The 17,331-nt window shown below is 35.7% G+C and overlaps 1 protein-coding gene across 1 annotated transcript in view; it reads right to left on the bottom strand.

Annotated features, from left to right (window-relative positions):
* Nucleotides 1–14,227, bottom strand: part of LOC126753252 (uncharacterized) — a 479,664-nt gene extending 465,437 nt beyond the window's left edge. Inside the window, exon 1 of the mRNA XM_050464522.1 lies at nt 14,212–14,227. The gene's annotated coding sequence lies outside the window, so the exon portion shown is untranslated. The remainder of the gene's footprint in view (nt 1–14,211) is intronic.
* Between the last annotated feature and the right edge of the window lie 3,104 nt (nt 14,228–17,331).

Raw genomic sequence — 17,331 nt, 5'->3', positions numbered from 1 at the left:
TATCTTATTTAATATATTCATAAATATCGGCATTCGAAGTGTAAAAAACAATAATCCGGTTTTGAAAATTATTTTTATTTATTCTAAAGTACAAAATTTGTGAAAATAATCATAAATTCAGGATCAATTCCTTAATTCCTTTTGCCTTAACTATGGCCCGAATGTGACTTGCTGGTATTTTGGCCCACTCACGGACAATGGCTTTCTTCAGCATCTCGAGACTGGTGTATTTTTTACTTCGGACCTTGGTCTCCAAAATGGCCCAGAGAGCTTTCGGCCAAGCGAAGCAACTGCTTCGCTCTCTCAAGTCTTACTTGTTGCTGCTTCGGTGTGGGATCATGGGCCTTTTGGAACTTGAAAGGCTTGACCTTGAGCTCATTTTTATACTCTCGCAACAATGTTGCGTCGGATTATAGTTTTGTTCACATAACGGTTGTTTGTAAGTCCTAAAACTAAAAGAGGATATATTTCAGTAGAGTCGAAATCCGGATGTCTGTCTGTCCGTCCGTGCAAGCTGTAATGAGTAAAAATTGATTGGCACTTCGTCGTGGACGCCCACAAAATTTCGCTCAAGTCGCTTCTTCAGTTTTTTTCCGAACCATCTCACGTGACGTTGCAAATTTTACAGTGGCCAGTCTTTTTTTTGATGACCACCTCCATGACGATTTTTCGGTATATAATGTTTTCTTAACACCCTGATGACATGTACGATGCGATGCTACCAGTATCATTGTAACGACTAATGGTGCGATAAACAAAAACTTTATTCACATTAAGGTGTTTGAGCTCACGAACAATTGTTGGCTCTGATTTTCCAGCTAAATATAAAGCAATCACACTATTACGTTTTAATTCCATCGCTGATCATTTTTTGTTTGCGTTCACTTTTGGCAAAACGATTTTGTACACTTGTGAACAATACTCCGAACTGTCATTTAGCAAATTTATGAACAGCTGATTTCAGTGCGACAGCTGCGCGAACGGTCTGAAGTGGGTTGCACTTCGAGTGCCGGACCCAGTATACATCTTTTCCTCGCCTGCAAACGTTACGTTATCCTTATTTTTAGGTTCCTTATAGAAAATATGAGAATTATTAAATATTAAACGTGGAAATATCTAGAATAAAGTCTACAAACGGTCCTGTTTTATTTCTAAAAAATCACGTCTCCGTTACAAAAGTACTTCGCATGGACAACTTAGAAGCCATAAAAAATCGGATTTGGATACGAGGGTGAAAGATCTACAGCAAAGATATTTTCTCGAAATGAACTCATCGATTTAATACGAGATTAAGTTAGGAATGATAAAATAATGTGTCTAACCTTTGGACGTGTAAGGCTATTATTTTAGTGGCATTTGTAAAAAATTCCCGAATTTAATATAGTAAAGCATAACGGTGAAATATTTAATGGTCCTCAAAGATACAGATAATATCAATGTTCTGGAAACTAAAGCTTTTAAAAGTTTTGTGTTTATAGTCAAAAATTTCTTAGACAACCAGTAGTTATGAAGAAATTGTGCAAAAATATACTGACAAGCTGAAGTTAGATCTAGAAGTATTAAGTTAAATTATTACCGTAATAATCAAGTTTAATTTTTGGATAATTTTGGAAATTATAGCAAGCAACAGGGCGAGCGGTTCAACTAGAATCTAAAAGTAATGGAAGAAAAGTATAAATTTTGATGGGATCATCACATGGTGGCTCTTAAATAGGCTTGTCGAGAAGTTCATCAAAGGCGCATTTCGAAATTTAACATACGATTTTGAGATTTGTCTTTCTGTTTACTTCATTCTTATTTATCGAAACAACACTGACATTGCAAAGATTTCAGTTCATTTGTTTGTGAGTTTTCTAAAGTAAAATCAAAATTAAAATTTAAAAATTTTTAATCTTCATAGACTTTGGGCACAAATACATCCAAAATCAATCGGCAGAAGAACCACTGTAGACCAGTGTTATTAATGCAAGTAAGTTTGTATGTGAGCCTGTCAGGATACACAACCTTTGAATATTTGAGCTTTATGCACTGTAAATTTAGATTGGACTGTGAAATAGTTGGGATTTTGGTACGAATTGTTCATCAGTTAAAGTACTTGAAATAATTTTGAATCAATAGGGAGCTGGTGAAACATTAAATATAAGAAAACAATTTGTGGAGCCTTGCATTCAAGAGGTAGAATAGAGTAATCAATAATTTTTGATACCAAACCACATTTCGTGTAGGAAAAATGCATGTTCAATTTTGCCAACTAACCGAATGTGGTTCAATAAAGCATTTCTAAATTATGTTTGTGGAATCCAACTTAGCCAACCGTAATGTAATGGATCCAAGTATAGTACGTGATCTCTAAATACATTAATTTGTGTGTGTATAAATGATTAGGATGAAGAGACGAGTTGAAATCCGAGTGACTGTCTTGGGTAAAAATTAGTTATCTAAATGGTTTCATGTATATGTATGTCTTTTAAACCACTCAGCCATATCAACCAAACTTACCACAATGCGAAAATAGTAAAATCAAGTGGTAAAGTAAAATCAAGTAGCAACCACGCCCAATTTTAATTGTTATTGTCATTGTAATTGCTATGTCGAAAACTACTAAAAGAGCGTTAACTTATTGATTAAATACGTCACAAGCATTAAGTTTTACAACCATATTGGTATGGAAGTGCTTTATAGGAGAAAACCTATTTAACCAGTTTCAATCAAATTTAGAGTGTGAGGTAACTCAAATATTCCGATTATATACTGAAATCGTATGACAACAACGCATATCAATGAAGTCTAATAATGAATTCGGGGAGAATATTGTGTGTGATAAACATAACATTTCCAAATTTATGCCTCACACTATGCGACTATCTTTAGGTGATTGTCATCTCACATGCAATTTTCACTGGAAACGAAATACGTTTGAACTTAAACGGGAAATCGTTAGAACTCAAAGGAATTCGTAGAATCAAGCATTCTGCCCCTTGTATGTATTCGATAGGTGCGACACAATCAGTCGGGTTCCATTACACAGTTTCGTGGCATGATGATAGCAAAACATAATAACGACCGATCCAACTTTGAGACGCAAATGATGCGGTGGCATACCAAGCCTGTCCAAAGAATTTAGAAATACCACTGGATAATTCACGGCGCCGCCTTCATTGTCAAGACGATAGATCGATTTGTATGAGCGCAAGTCTCCCGGAATTTGACTTTGAATCTTCCAGTTTAAGTCAACAACATCGGTATTTTTGGCAGCAAACATTGCGCGTGCACTTAAGGAATCGTAGTTACGATAACTTGGCCAATGTCCGAACATTCGCGATGAGTACATCTTTCGCGAATCGGTAAATGGCGGATGGCATTGATATCAAACCACCGGAAATATCAATCGAAACTGACCCATTTCCAATTTTTAGCGAAGGCCATGTAAAATGTCTTCGGCAATGTCATTTTTGTTCGTATCCCATAATTGACGCGGATTTGAAGGCTGATATGTCGAAATGATTATCGCGAAAAGTGTGCGAGCTTCATTTTCATTCCAGTGATTAACGTGTTCCAGCAATTGTAATTGCTGGCTTACTTCTCCAAAACTCGCACACATCGTACCATTCACAGTAAGCAATGACTCAAATAAAGTTGAACCGCGTACATTAATCAACAGCAACCGAAGGTAGAAGCAGTCGTCGTTTTTCGAGTGGATTGTGTAAATTCGTCCTAATGCATTAGTTGAGAACACATCTGGATTTCAATCTACTGGTTGGCCTTGCTTTCTGCGTAACTATTTCTTCGACGATGCATTCCATGTATAATATCAGGGTATTTCCGAATAGAGCAACGTTCTCGTAAACGGATCACTGACGAAAGTTTGAGAAAAAACTCGTCAATGTTAATTTTGTTGCTGGCGGTGTTTCCACTGGCTGTACCTTATTCTTTGAGTTGAAATACACATTGATATAAACACATAAATAGCATGGTTTGAATTTGGTTAGCATTTTCATTAATGTTTAAAATGAAAAAAGTTGTTGTAGTGACATAACAACAATAGTTGGACATATGCTACCGCGGAGTTTTTTGTAGACATTATGATGTTCTTCAATATTGTTGTACATTATTTTGTTCTATCGCTAATAGTTTCGGCAGCGCATTCACCGAAAGACATTTTAAGACTCATTTTTCTACACCTTCGGTTACATTGTTCAAATTTTACCAAGGATCCCTAATTTTTTTCAAAATGAAATGTAGCCTATGTCAAATTGGAAGAATGTAGCATTCTATTGGTGAAAGAATTTTTTAAATCGGCCCAGTACTTTTTGAGCCTATTCATTACAAACATACAAAAATAGGTACAAATCTTTCCTCTTTATAATATTAGTGTAGATAATAAAAAAAAGTTAATAGGATATCAAATTTGATTGTAACTCTTTTGTCGAACAATGAATGTTGAATAGTTTCGTAACACGTTTTTTATGTTAAAAAAATAAAAAAAAAGTTTAAAATATTTCCTATCCTTTTTTCATCTCAAATTGCGAGAGTATAAAATGTCCATTACACGCGCTTCTTTACTTGTCATTTATTATTTCGTTTGAGCTAAGTTCCCATTACATCGCACCCATCCGTACTTATTAGCTCTCATACCTCTTTATTATTGTGATGTACAAAACTATGATTCGTTTTAGAAATAAAATACCAATAAATTGAGCCAAAAGCTTGCAAAGTCTAACGTCTTTAAGATTCGTCTTATTTGACCTTTCACACAACATTCTTAAATATATGAATATAGGGTATCATGAAATTATTATTTCCATTAAAATAACATTATGTTTAAAGCAATGACAAAAGCACAATATCGATTAATCAATTTACAATAAAAATATGGTGGTGTGCTTTATTCGATTTCAACGAGTTATTCTGTCAATGCAACAATGACCGAACCTAATAGAAGTCAGTTGCTGGTGGTGTGCGCGCCAACTAAGACGCAATATCGAACCAAAGAAGTATTGAACTTACAATGAACCAGGGCACGAGCTGTCACAAGAATGTGAATAGGAAAAATTGCGACAAAGCAAAAGGCCACAACAATTCAAATAGTTGCCAAGTGCGATAATATGTAGGAAAGTGTTAAGGAAATGGTAAAAGAAGTAGCGCTGGAAGAAATTGAACAGAAGTGCAACAAAAACGAAGAAAAGAACAACATACAAGTAAGAACGTTATAGATGCATTGAAGCGGCAAAAATTGTTTGGCAGCATTAGATTGTTAGTATTATGGACCACAGAGCAGCTTCCTAGAATATATGTATGTCAGTAGTTTCAACATCCATGTGGTAGAAAATAGAAGCACTGCCGCTACAATGGTTTAGCTAACCGAATACCAGAAAGTGTCACAATGTCGGCTTGACGTTTTTGCCCAATATACTAAGAAGTTCGTGCTCCTTTTTTGCCTTCTTTGCAATTGCTCGTGCGTGAGGTCATTGCATTTGCGCCCTTCGCCATTTTTACACAAGATTTTTCACAAAAGTTCGATTCCGCTGTCCAAATATAATACCCTCCACTTCCATGTTACAAATTCTGTATCAGTAAATTGCTATGCCTGAAGGAAGAATCAAAAACCGTATAAACATATCAACGTGGCTATAACACTTATACGGCATTTGTACTATAAAATACTCACATATACTATATAGTACACAAAGCGGAACTGCATTGTGGCACAACTGCCAAACACATTTTTGAACTTGGCTAGTGCTTTATAGGAGTGCCAAGTGCCAATTTTCGTGGCTCATTCATTGGAAATCCTATTTTGGATACAAACGCATCTGGTGAATACTGTAATCTTTCACATACATTTCGATGCGGTTCAATGTTTCTGTGGAATCACATTGATTTCCGATAGTTATGTTGAAACGGTGATTTGCTGTTAATGAATCTAAGCGTTTGGACACTGAGCAAATACTCACACGGTCATGTCGGAACTTCTTAAAATATCGATGGCCTGATAATGAGCACCAACTTATAGTGTACTTCTTTGAATAAATACTGATCAGAAAACAATAATTTCAATCATTTGTAACTACTAAAACACTTGTTTTTAGTAGAAGACATATGAGTAGAAGACATATGAGGCAATGTAAAACTACACAAGACTGTTCAGAGACAATGCATCCGATAACTGTGAAATACACTTCTTCCAACAGAAGAAAAAAAATCGTATTCTCATGGTATTATGTTTTTACTTTAGAAAATCAAATTTGATACCAAAATATCTTGTCCTTATTTAGTCAGATAACGGAAAACCTATTTATTTTCTCTTCATAAATGTAAAGAAAGAAAATGTATCCCATATAACTCAAGTAAATTAACCGGAATGATAAAGGCGTTCCTTTTACTATGAGGAGATATGTTCCGAGTCCCATTATTTTTTCATAACTATAACATATCAGGGGGATGATTTCAGCTATAGTCATATCCCCAATGAAACTTTAGTTCTTTATCAAAAGAACAAAAAAAAAACGTTAACTTCGGCTGCACCGAAGTTAATATACCCTTCACAGGTGCATTTCTTTTAGTAACTAAGTGTACAGTTTGTATGGAAGCTATATGCTATATTAATCCGATCTGAAAAATTTTTTCGGAGATTATGTTATTACCTTAAGCAGTAATAGATGTCAAATTTCGTGAAGATACCACGTCAAATGCGAAAGTTTTCCATACAAGCCCTTAATTCCGATTGTTCGGCAGTTATATGCTATAGTAAGCCGATCTTACATTGTTGCCTTAGATAATAATATATACCAAATTTCGTGAATATATCTTGTCAAATGGAAAAGTTTTCCATACCAGCACTAGATTCCGATCGTTCCGTTTGTATGGCAGCTATATGCTATAGTTAGCCGATCTGAACAATTTCTTCCCATATTACCTTATTATCTTAGAAAATAACCTGTGCCAACTTTTGCCTCTTTCCTAATGTATATACTCGTATTATACAGAAAAGGCATCAGATGGAATTCAAAATATTGTTATATTGGAAGAAGGCGTGGTTGTGAACCGATTTCAGCCATATTTCGTACATGTCATCAGGGTGTTAAGAAAATATTATATACCGAATTTCATTGAAATCGGTCGAGTGGTTCCTGAGATATGGTTTTTGGTCCATAAGTGGGCGAGGCCACGCCCATTTTCAATTTTTCAAAAAAGCCTGGGTGCAGCTTCCTTCTGCAATTTCTTCCGTAAAATTTAGTGTTTCTGACGTTTTTTGTTAGTCCGTTAACGCACTTTTAGTGATTTTCAACATAACCTTTGTATGGGAGGTGGGCGTGGTTAATATCAGATTTCTTCCATTTTTGAACTGTATATGGAAATGCCTGAAGAAAACGACTCTGTAGAGTTTGGATGGCATAGCTATAGTAGTTTCCGAGATACGTACAAAAAACTTAGTAGGGGGCGGGGCCACGCCCACTTTTCCAAAAAAATTACGTCCAAATATGCCCCTCCCTAGTGCGATCCCTTGTGCCAAATTTCACTTTAATATCTTTATTTATGGCTTAGTTATGACACTTTATAGGTTTTCGGTTTCCGCCATTTTGTGGGCGTGGCAGTGGGACGATTTTGCCCATCTTCGAACTTAACCTTCTTATGGAGCCAAGAAATACGTGTACCAAGTTTCATCATGATATCTAAATTTTTACTCAAGTTACAGCTTGCACGGACAGACGGACGGACGGACAGACAGACATCCGGATTTCGAGTCTACTCGTCATCCTGATCACTTTGGTATATATAACCCTATATCTGACTCTTTTATTTTTAGGACTTACAAACAACCGTTATGTGAACAAAACTATAATACTCTCCTTAGCAACATTGTTGCGAGAGTATAATAAAAACTGAGAGACTAGTTCGTATAGACAGAGGGACAGACGGACATGGCTAAATCGACTCAGCTCAACATACTGATCATTTATATATATACTTTAAAGGGTTTCCGCCTCTTCCTGAAGAATACTGCTGAACAAACGGCAGTGCTCAACTAATCCACAGTAATTTCATTTGTCTATCCACCACAGTTTTTAGTCAAATTATCGGTTCGATTAAGGGGTCAGTAGGGTAATCTGGCCTGTATTTTTAACATGTTTTTTGTTTTTTTACTGGCGGACACGATTTCTCATGTTTGGATCATCTGAAACTCAAAACCCCTTTTATGCTTAAAAAGTACGTGAATGGTTATCATCCCAACTAGAATCACGAAAAAACAAAAAAGTAATTCACGTTTTTATACTCTCGCAACAATGTTGCTAACGAGAGTATTATAGTTTTGTTCACATAACGGTTGTTTGTAAGTCCTAAAACTAAAAGAGTCAGATATAGGGTTATATATACCAAAGTGATCAGGGCGCCGAGTAGAGTCGAAATCCGGATGTCTGTCTGTCCGTCCGTCTGTCCGTCCGTCCGTGCAAGCTGTAACTTGAGTAAAAATTGAGATATCATGATGAAACTTGGTACACGTATTCCTTGGCTCCATAAGAAGGTTAAGTTCGAAGATGGGCAAAATCGGCCCACTGCCACGCCCACAAAATGGCGGAAACCGAAAACCTATAAAGTGTCATAACTAAGCCATAAATAAAGATATTAAAGTGAAATTTGGCACAAAGGATCGCATTAGGGAGGGACATATTTGGAAGTATTTTTTTTTTGGAAAAGTGGGCGTGGCCCCGCCCCCTACTAAGTTTTTTGTACATATCTCGGAAACTATTATAGCTATGTCAACCAAACTCTACAGAGTCGTTTTCTTCAGGTATTTCCATATACAGTTCAAAAATGGAAGAAATCGGATAATAACCACGCCCACTTCCCATACAAAGGTTATGTTCAAAATCACTAAAAGTGCGTTAACCGACTAACAAAAAACGTCAGAAACACTAAATTTTACGGAAGAAGTGGCAGAAGGAAGCTGCCCCCAGGCTTTTTTTAAAAATTGAAAATGGGCGTGGCGCCGCCCACTTATGGACCAAGAAGCATATCTCAGGAGCTACTAGACCGATTTCAATGAAATTCGGTATATAATATTTTCTTAACACCCTGATGACATGTACGAAATATGGGTGAAATCAGTTCACAACCACGCCTTCTTCCAATATAAAGCTATTTTGAATTCCATCTGATGCCTTCTTTGTATAATACGAGTATAAACATTAGGAACCAATGATGATAGCGGAATAAAACTTTACACAAATACGGTATTTGAAAAATATGTAAATGACGGATAATGAAATCTCGATTATCACTTTACCATGCGAGAGTATAAAATGTTCGGTGACACCCGAACTTAGCCCTTCCTTACTTGTTTTTTTATACTCTTGCAACAAAGTTGCTAAGGAGAGTATTATAGTTTTGTTCACATAACGGTTGTTTTTAAGTCCTAAAACTAAAAGAGTCAGATATAGGGTTATATATACCAAAGTGATCAGGGTGACGAGTAGAGCTGAAATCCGGATGTCTGTCTGTCCGTCCGTCCGTCTGTCCGTCCGTCCGTCTGTCCGTCCGACCGTGCAAGCTGTAACTTGAGTAAAAATTGAGATATCATGATGAAACTTGGTACACGTATTTCTTGGCTCCATAAGAAGGTTAAGTTCGAAGATGGGCTCACTGCCACGCCCACAAAATGGCGGAAACCGAAAACCTATAAAGTGTCATAACTAAGCCATAAATAAAGATATTAAAGTGAAATTTGGCACAAAGGATTGCATTAGGGAGAGGCATATTTGGACGTAATTTTTTTGGAAAAGTGGGCGTGGCCCCGCCCCCTACTAAGTTTTTTGTACATATCTCAGAAACTACTATAGCTATGTCAACCAAACTCTACAAAGTCGTTTCCTACAGGCATTTCCATATCCAGTTCAAAAATGTAAGAAATCAGATAATAACCACGCCCACCTCCTATACAAAGGTTATGTTGAAAATCACTAAAAGTGCGTTAACCGACTAACAAAAAACGTCAGGAACACTAAATTTTACGGAAGAAATTGCAGAAGGAAGCTGCACCCAGGCTTTTTTTTAAAAATTGAAAATGGGAGTGGCCTCGCCCACTTATGGACCAAAAACCATATCTCAGGAACTACTAGACCGATTTCCATAAAATTCGGTACATAATATTTTCTTAACACCCTGATGACATGTACAAAATATGGGTGAAATCGGTTCACAATCACGCTTTCTTCCAATATAACGCTATTTTGAATTCCATCTGATGCCTTCTCTGTATAATATATACATTAGGAACCAATGATGATAGCGGAATAAAACTTTACACAAATACGGTATTTGAAAAATATGACGGATAATGAAATCTCGATTATCACTTTATCATGCGAGAGTATAAAATGTTCGGTGACACCCGAACTTAGCGCTTCCTTACTTGGTTTTTAATAAATTTTGTCATAACTTTGTCAATAAATTATAAAAAATATAGGGACGATAGCCAGGCATTTCGTGAACATTTAAGACAAAAATTAAGTAAACCGGTTGAGTAGTTTGACCGGAATCATATTCGCCAGTTTAAGAAAGTGAGTTTTGAAAAAAACGTGTTTGAAGTGTGCACTCCGAGCGCTCCGAACGTCGAGCGGTATTATTATTTTTGGGCCTTTTTCGAAACCATCCAATGATGAAGTGGGTTTCTACATTAATTCTAAGGGCATAAGAAACAGAAAATGCAAAAAAAAAGAAATTATAAAAGATTACCCTACAAACCCCTTAATAAAAATATTAAGAACGAAATTTAGTTTAGGACGATTGTGTATTCCTAAAGTATACTGCTGACCAAACAGCAGTACTCAACTAATCCACAAGTAATTTTATGCGTCTATCGACCACATTTTTGTCAAATAGCGGTTCGTGTCTTTGATAATATTATGTCGAGTACCAAGAGAAAGCAGGGAAGCTCATTTAACTATAAAAAATCCAACCGATAAAGAATAACAATGCATTTAAACTCAGATTTTTGATAGTTAACACTCTCTGCTCTCTATCGGTGTTCAACGCAATATTATTGAAGACACCAACTACTACTACCTCTACTTATTTTAACCCATCTATACCCAATTCCTAATGTTATCAAATGCTGTTATAATTCCAGTTTTAGAAAACTCTTTAAAATATACTTTTCTGGTGTCTGCTAGCATTATTTTCTCTACCTGAACCTTATCGGAAAGAAATATTGCAGATAAGGTAAAATTTTTCTCAAATATCCGTCTTTGCTTTAAATATAATTATTTTATTCGATTTCTTTCCTTCTTTTTCGCCAAAGGATATGTGGGACAAAGATAAGACCTTTGAAATATACACATATGCTCAGATTCAAAAACGGCACTCTCAATGCTTGGAACTAAGTTGACTGTTGTCTCAAAGGAAATACTTGTTGCAAAGGCAAGTTTCGCGCACAAAGAAGCTGTTGCTAATGTATGTGTACAAAATATGTGCTCACTCAGTATTAAATATGCATTAGCTGGCATTTTAGGAGTAAATAATATCAACTTAACTGCAAGATGCATATGTGTTAGTGAATTAATTTCGCAAAAGTTGCCGAGTGCGCGTTGGTTGTTAAGTGCGTCGCGTCTACAGCATCCACCAATCTCAATTTGTGGCAAGCATCATTTTCTATTGCTTAGCGACATTCAAGCACTTTCAACATATGTACATATACGAACAGGCAACGCGCCTAAACGTGCAACTTTTAGAACAATAGTCACTTTGCACAAACGCGCATAAACCGCAAATATGTGTGAACACACACACAATTTCTCTTTTCCGTCACAAATATGAATGTGTGCGTTTTCTTTAAATTCCTTTGGTCTCCTTTGAACTTTTTACCGAGTGGCTGTAATTCTTGGTTTATGTCTGCTTTACATATTGACGACTTTACTCCTTATTATTCGTTAGCTGAATTTCCACTTCACTCGCATCAATTTTGGTTTTCAGTAATTAATAATGCGTTTGGATATATAGAATTCTAAGCTGAAAGCCAAGCAAAGCCGAGAGTAAAGCTAATAAAGCCAAAATATTAGTTTTTTGTCTTGGAAGAAATGGCGAATAGAAAGAGCATGCCAACTTTTTTATAATTTTTTGATTTAATTGTTTCAGAAATGTCTACGGTAGTATTGAACTGTTATCTGCGGAGCTTGTAATTACGCCTCAATACGACTACATTTTACGTTTGCGCTGCACAAACATTGCTATAGATTTTCGCTTCCATGTACGCTGAACAAATTTCTACTGTAATTTATAAAGTCGTAGACTAAATGGCTCGTTTCGATAATACATCATCAATATTGATTTCCCCTTTATACTCCTTAATGCGTAGAAGATCGGTAAGATGTTGGTCAGAAAGCGTGTTTCTTTGCTTATTTTGAATTAATTTGAAAGTGGAAAATGCACTTTCACAATTATAAGTCGATCCCATCATCGAATACAATTTAAAAATTTCTTCTTTCAATTTCGGATATTTTTCTTCGCTTATCTGCTTCCAAAATGCTTCTCCAACTTCAGAAGGAATTAAAAAATCTTCTCCCATAATTTCTAGTTCTTTCTGAAGTTCGGGTTTTTGATCCTCTATTTCACATATAAGAGGATTATCATGAATTTCTATTATTTTAGTTAAAATGTTGAAATCTTCGAAACGAGCATTATAATTTTTTAATAAATTTTCAACTATTTTTTTGAATACCTCTATTTTTGCAAAATTATTACTTTCACTAAACATTTTTGATGTTTTTTCCAAACTTGACAAATCATTTTTGTTCAACTGATTTATTAATATTTGCAATTTTCTGCCAAAAAACTTAACAGTCGAAACAAGCTCAAATATTTTTTTTTTTTTTTACTCTGAAGAACAAGGTTAAGTTCATTCAAAATTTTCGTTATGTCGCACAAAAAAGCGAAATCAAGAATAAAATCATAATTTTTGAGACATAAAATTAACTCTTCAATTTCTGGCTTGAAATTGAGTTCAAAAAACATAATGACCTCTTTCCTCAAATTTAAGAGTCTTTCGAGGCTTTTTCCGCGACTAAGCCATCGTACTTCAGTATACATAAGCAAGTCCCCGTAATCTGCCTCTACGTTTTCAAGCAGTGTCTTAAACTTCAGATGGCTAAGGGCGTTATGTCCCCCTTTAATTTTGTTAATAATTTTAACTGCCGTATTCATAATTTTAACCATACCCAATTCTTTAGAAAAAAGAGCTTGTTGGTGAATAATGCAGTGGTAAGATGGCACATTTATACCATTTTTGTTTAGCCAACCGACAAGACCTTTATTCTTTCCAATCATGACATGTGCACCGTCTGTACAAATTGCACTTAATTTCTCTTTTCCGAACAAAGCTAATACATTATTACTAACGGCCTCACATAGAGTTTCTCCTTTTACATTGCCATGCATGGTTATTAATGTGAGTACTTCCTGAAAACATTCTAATTTTTCATTGACGGTTTTGACACATATAATGAGCTGGCTTAAATTGTTCATATCTGTAGTTTCATCTAAACTTATTGAATAATTTTTACATTTCATAATTCGGTTTCTGGTGCAAGAATAGATGTACTCGCTAAGTTTCTCTGTGCGACGAATGATTGTCGATCGGGACAAAGGAATATTATCAATAATTTCACTAAGCTCTTTTCCCTTTTCACCGAAACAATTACAAACTTCTTTCCCTAAGGTTTTGAAAAATATGCCATCCTCAAATGGGCGGCACTGTTTTGCTAAATGTAAAGCAACTATATACGACGCCTTTTCAACAGCAAGGGGGTCAACATTATCAACAACAACATTATCAACAACCATAGGATCAAGAATCAACAATAGGGTCAGCATTATCAATACGGTCAGCAGTTTCAATAGGATAGTAATATATTAAAAAATATTTTGCTTTCAATTCAAGAAGAAGATTTCTTCTATCATTGCCTTGAATTGCAAGGTATACATTATGAACAGTAGTGTAATGACGTTCCACACTACATTTATTGCAACGACTTAATGTTTTGTAACACAATAAGCATTGCGCTTCCCCTTCATCAGTTTCAATAAAAAAATAATTTTCTTGCCATTGGCTTGAAAAGATTTTAAAAATTCGAGGTGTTTCTGTCAGTGTATTTAAAAAAATGCGCGATGCGATGTTGCTTGCTCAACAGAAACTAAATGCCGGTTCTTTGTGTTGACCTAGCGTACATGTTCAGCCGCTTTCGTGTGCGTGTGATATTTTTCGCAGTAGCAGAATTATCAGTCAAATACGCGTGTTTGGATTTTTATTGCGTTGTTATTAAATGAGCGCCACTGAATTACAGCCAATAAAGAAATACAAAAGTGTCATCGCGTACGTCGGAAGAGATGGCTAATCTCATTACAACATAAGGTATGCAAGATACATTATAGATAGAGTGTGAACACTGAATTTTAGTTTTAACTTGTATTTAATTATTAAGCAAAATAAGCTTAATATTTGGGCGACAGAAAAATCCTTCGAAATCCATGAATCACCATTGCAATACTAGACAAGGTCAATCCAAAAATTCGACCAGAAATCTTCGGTGTTGTGCCGAAAATTTCGATAAAATAAAACGAAGCAAAACTAGCTCATTTTGTTAAATAACTTGCCTTCATGATTGAAAGTTAATTCCCATTACTCTCGTTTAAAAAAATGGTAATAAAGGTAATGCGCATAACCTAGAAATAATATTTTACAACACTTGTTTTCCAGTAAGGCTCCGGTGCTGAAAAGAATTTAAAACTCATAATTGAGTGTCAGTTCGTTGGATAGCAGTTCTCATATGAAACAATAAGCTCCCTTCGGTTTCCATGGATCTAATTATGCTTTAAGTGTGGTAGTCACTATTTTAAGAATAATTTCTATACATTTGCAGCTTACTGGGGTATTCCTCCTTAAAATAAATGGTAGTAATTATTATACTTTTGATAAATATTTCCAAATAATATGAAACATTTCCCCATTAACTGAACATCTGCTAAAGAACTAAATTTGATTTAATAATAAATTATAGTTTGAAAAAGTTAGCAGTCTTCATTTTGTCAAGCATAAGGGTGTAACAAATCGAAAAAAGCTATACTAGCTGTTCAATTAGACTATAGCTTGCCAATTTTGTTGAACCCCCGAAAAGTCTGCTTTCACTTTTATAAAGCTTAAAATTGCTGAATCAAGCGAAGCTTTGAGCTTTTCAAGGTACCCATTGGTTATTAAATTTTTGTTCCAACACAAAGTGACTATTTCAATTGCATATTGCCGACTGTGCAAGAAGCTTTTACATTAATTGCCAGCAATTATCAGCAATAAATACTTTCATATGGACATGCGAATTGCAAACACACATACACACGAGCAGCCAACGTATTTGCAAACTTGTTTTAAACTGGAATGCCATATAAGTTGCAACGTGCGATATATGAGCTGCATATTTACATGCATTGCATCGTTTATGGCTATGTGGCGACTTTGTGACACTGTCAACTGTATCCCAGTCCGGCATTGCTTGTGGCATCCTCATACACTCTACTCACAGCGCAGGCGAATGATATATGTATGTAGCTTCAACATAGCTGCTATGTTCGCCGCCACAACGGCGACTACTCGAGGGGTATGCCGTAAAGCACTCGTTTTCCCGTACGTAAACTACAACTGTCACCAAGTTTCAGTTTTAGCAGCGGCCAGCAAACAAGTCATAAGCCAACAACCCACAACCCCAACCCCCCGTGCCGCCGCCGTCACCGACGACCACAGCCAGTAGACGATCAGTTTACCAACGTGCTATCCACCTACCGACAGACGGAGTTCCAATAAATTTTCATTATAACATTATGACATTGTTGCATCCAAATGAGCCGTTGTTATTGTTGTCATGATTAAAGTTGCCATTATGAGTTGTTGCCTGGTTCGTTGACAGTATGTCATAGCTTTTGTGGCGTTTCGGCCCACTCGTAATGGTATACAGCACATGTCTAGCTATCTGTTGGTAGTGACTGGTAATTACAATAGAAATTTGGTGTTAAACATGGTGATTTTAAATTCATGGCAAACTTTTTAAACGATTTCAATTATTAAGCTTGGAAAGTGGTAAAAAATATATAAAAAGTGAAAAATCGTCAACTTCTGGTGTCCTGAAGCTGTAATACCCTTCACAAACGCATTTCTTTCAGCATAAAGTAGTATTCAAAGATCTTTGTTTTGAATTGGATCGGTCAATTTGAATGACAGCTATATGCTATAGAGGACCGATCTGAACAATACCTTGGCAAATACACATTTTTTCCATAAAAAAAACTTCATGGATCACTTTCTCTCACAGCTATATCTTCTACTGGTTCCTTTGCAGAAAAGAAGGTGTACAAAATTTTAAAGTGATATCTCAAAAAATTAGGAACTAGTTGGGTATATCAGAGAGACGTCAAACATATGTACATCGACTCAACTCGTCACACAGATCATCGATATATATACTTTATAGGGTCTCCGACTTTTTCTTTTTTGAATAACTGCTCTCCTTCCTATACTCCTTTGAAGATCTGGAGAGCTATAGATATAATTTTGGCACAAACGTTCATCTTAAGATCGTCAAAAGACCAAGTATTTCTGCGCTTCAATTGTTGATTTAACATATTAAAATATCGTAACCTATATTCGGCAGTCAAGAACATGCACAAAAATCATAATGTAGAGTATGTGAACCCCGAAGAAGATTCATGAACCAAATAACTTCATTAAATAAATCATAAAATTTTTTGTATATTCAAACTAAATGCGACCAAAAAGCGAGAATAATTTTCGCTGCGGCAATGCATTGTTTTTACTCATAATAGGCACCAAAAATATGTTCAATTAATAACTTAAACTTGTCAGATATTGGCCGGTATATAGGTAAAAACGCAACGGAAAAGTCGGAAGGAAAATGAACACATGCCAGTTTTGGTAACCCACTGGTCCTAGCTTTGGATTAGATGCTTCATCATTACTTGATTAATTATTTCCAAAGCAAAATAATTTGACGGGATACAATAATTATTGTTATTATAATCAGCGATTAATCAATTTAACGGGGAACGTTTACTGCCATTCGAAAGAACATTCTTTGGCATTAATTTTTTCAAGATGATCTCTTTCAAATGTTGGCAGCGGACCTGTCTCAGATATTCCATCCGTTGAGTCCAGAAATATGGACGGATGATTACACCGGAACACAAACCACACCAAACAGTTGTTTTTTCTGGATGAAATTGCAGCTCTCGAATCTCTTCAGGTTGCTCTGCGTCCCAAATGCGACAATTTTGTTT

Source organism: Bactrocera neohumeralis, chromosome 3 (genome assembly GCF_024586455.1).
Source record: "Bactrocera neohumeralis isolate Rockhampton chromosome 3, APGP_CSIRO_Bneo_wtdbg2-racon-allhic-juicebox.fasta_v2, whole genome shotgun sequence".
NCBI lineage: Eukaryota > Metazoa > Arthropoda > Insecta > Diptera > Tephritidae > Bactrocera > Bactrocera neohumeralis.
Note: the sequence above shows the minus strand (reverse complement) of the source record. Positions and strands in the feature narration are given on the sequence as shown.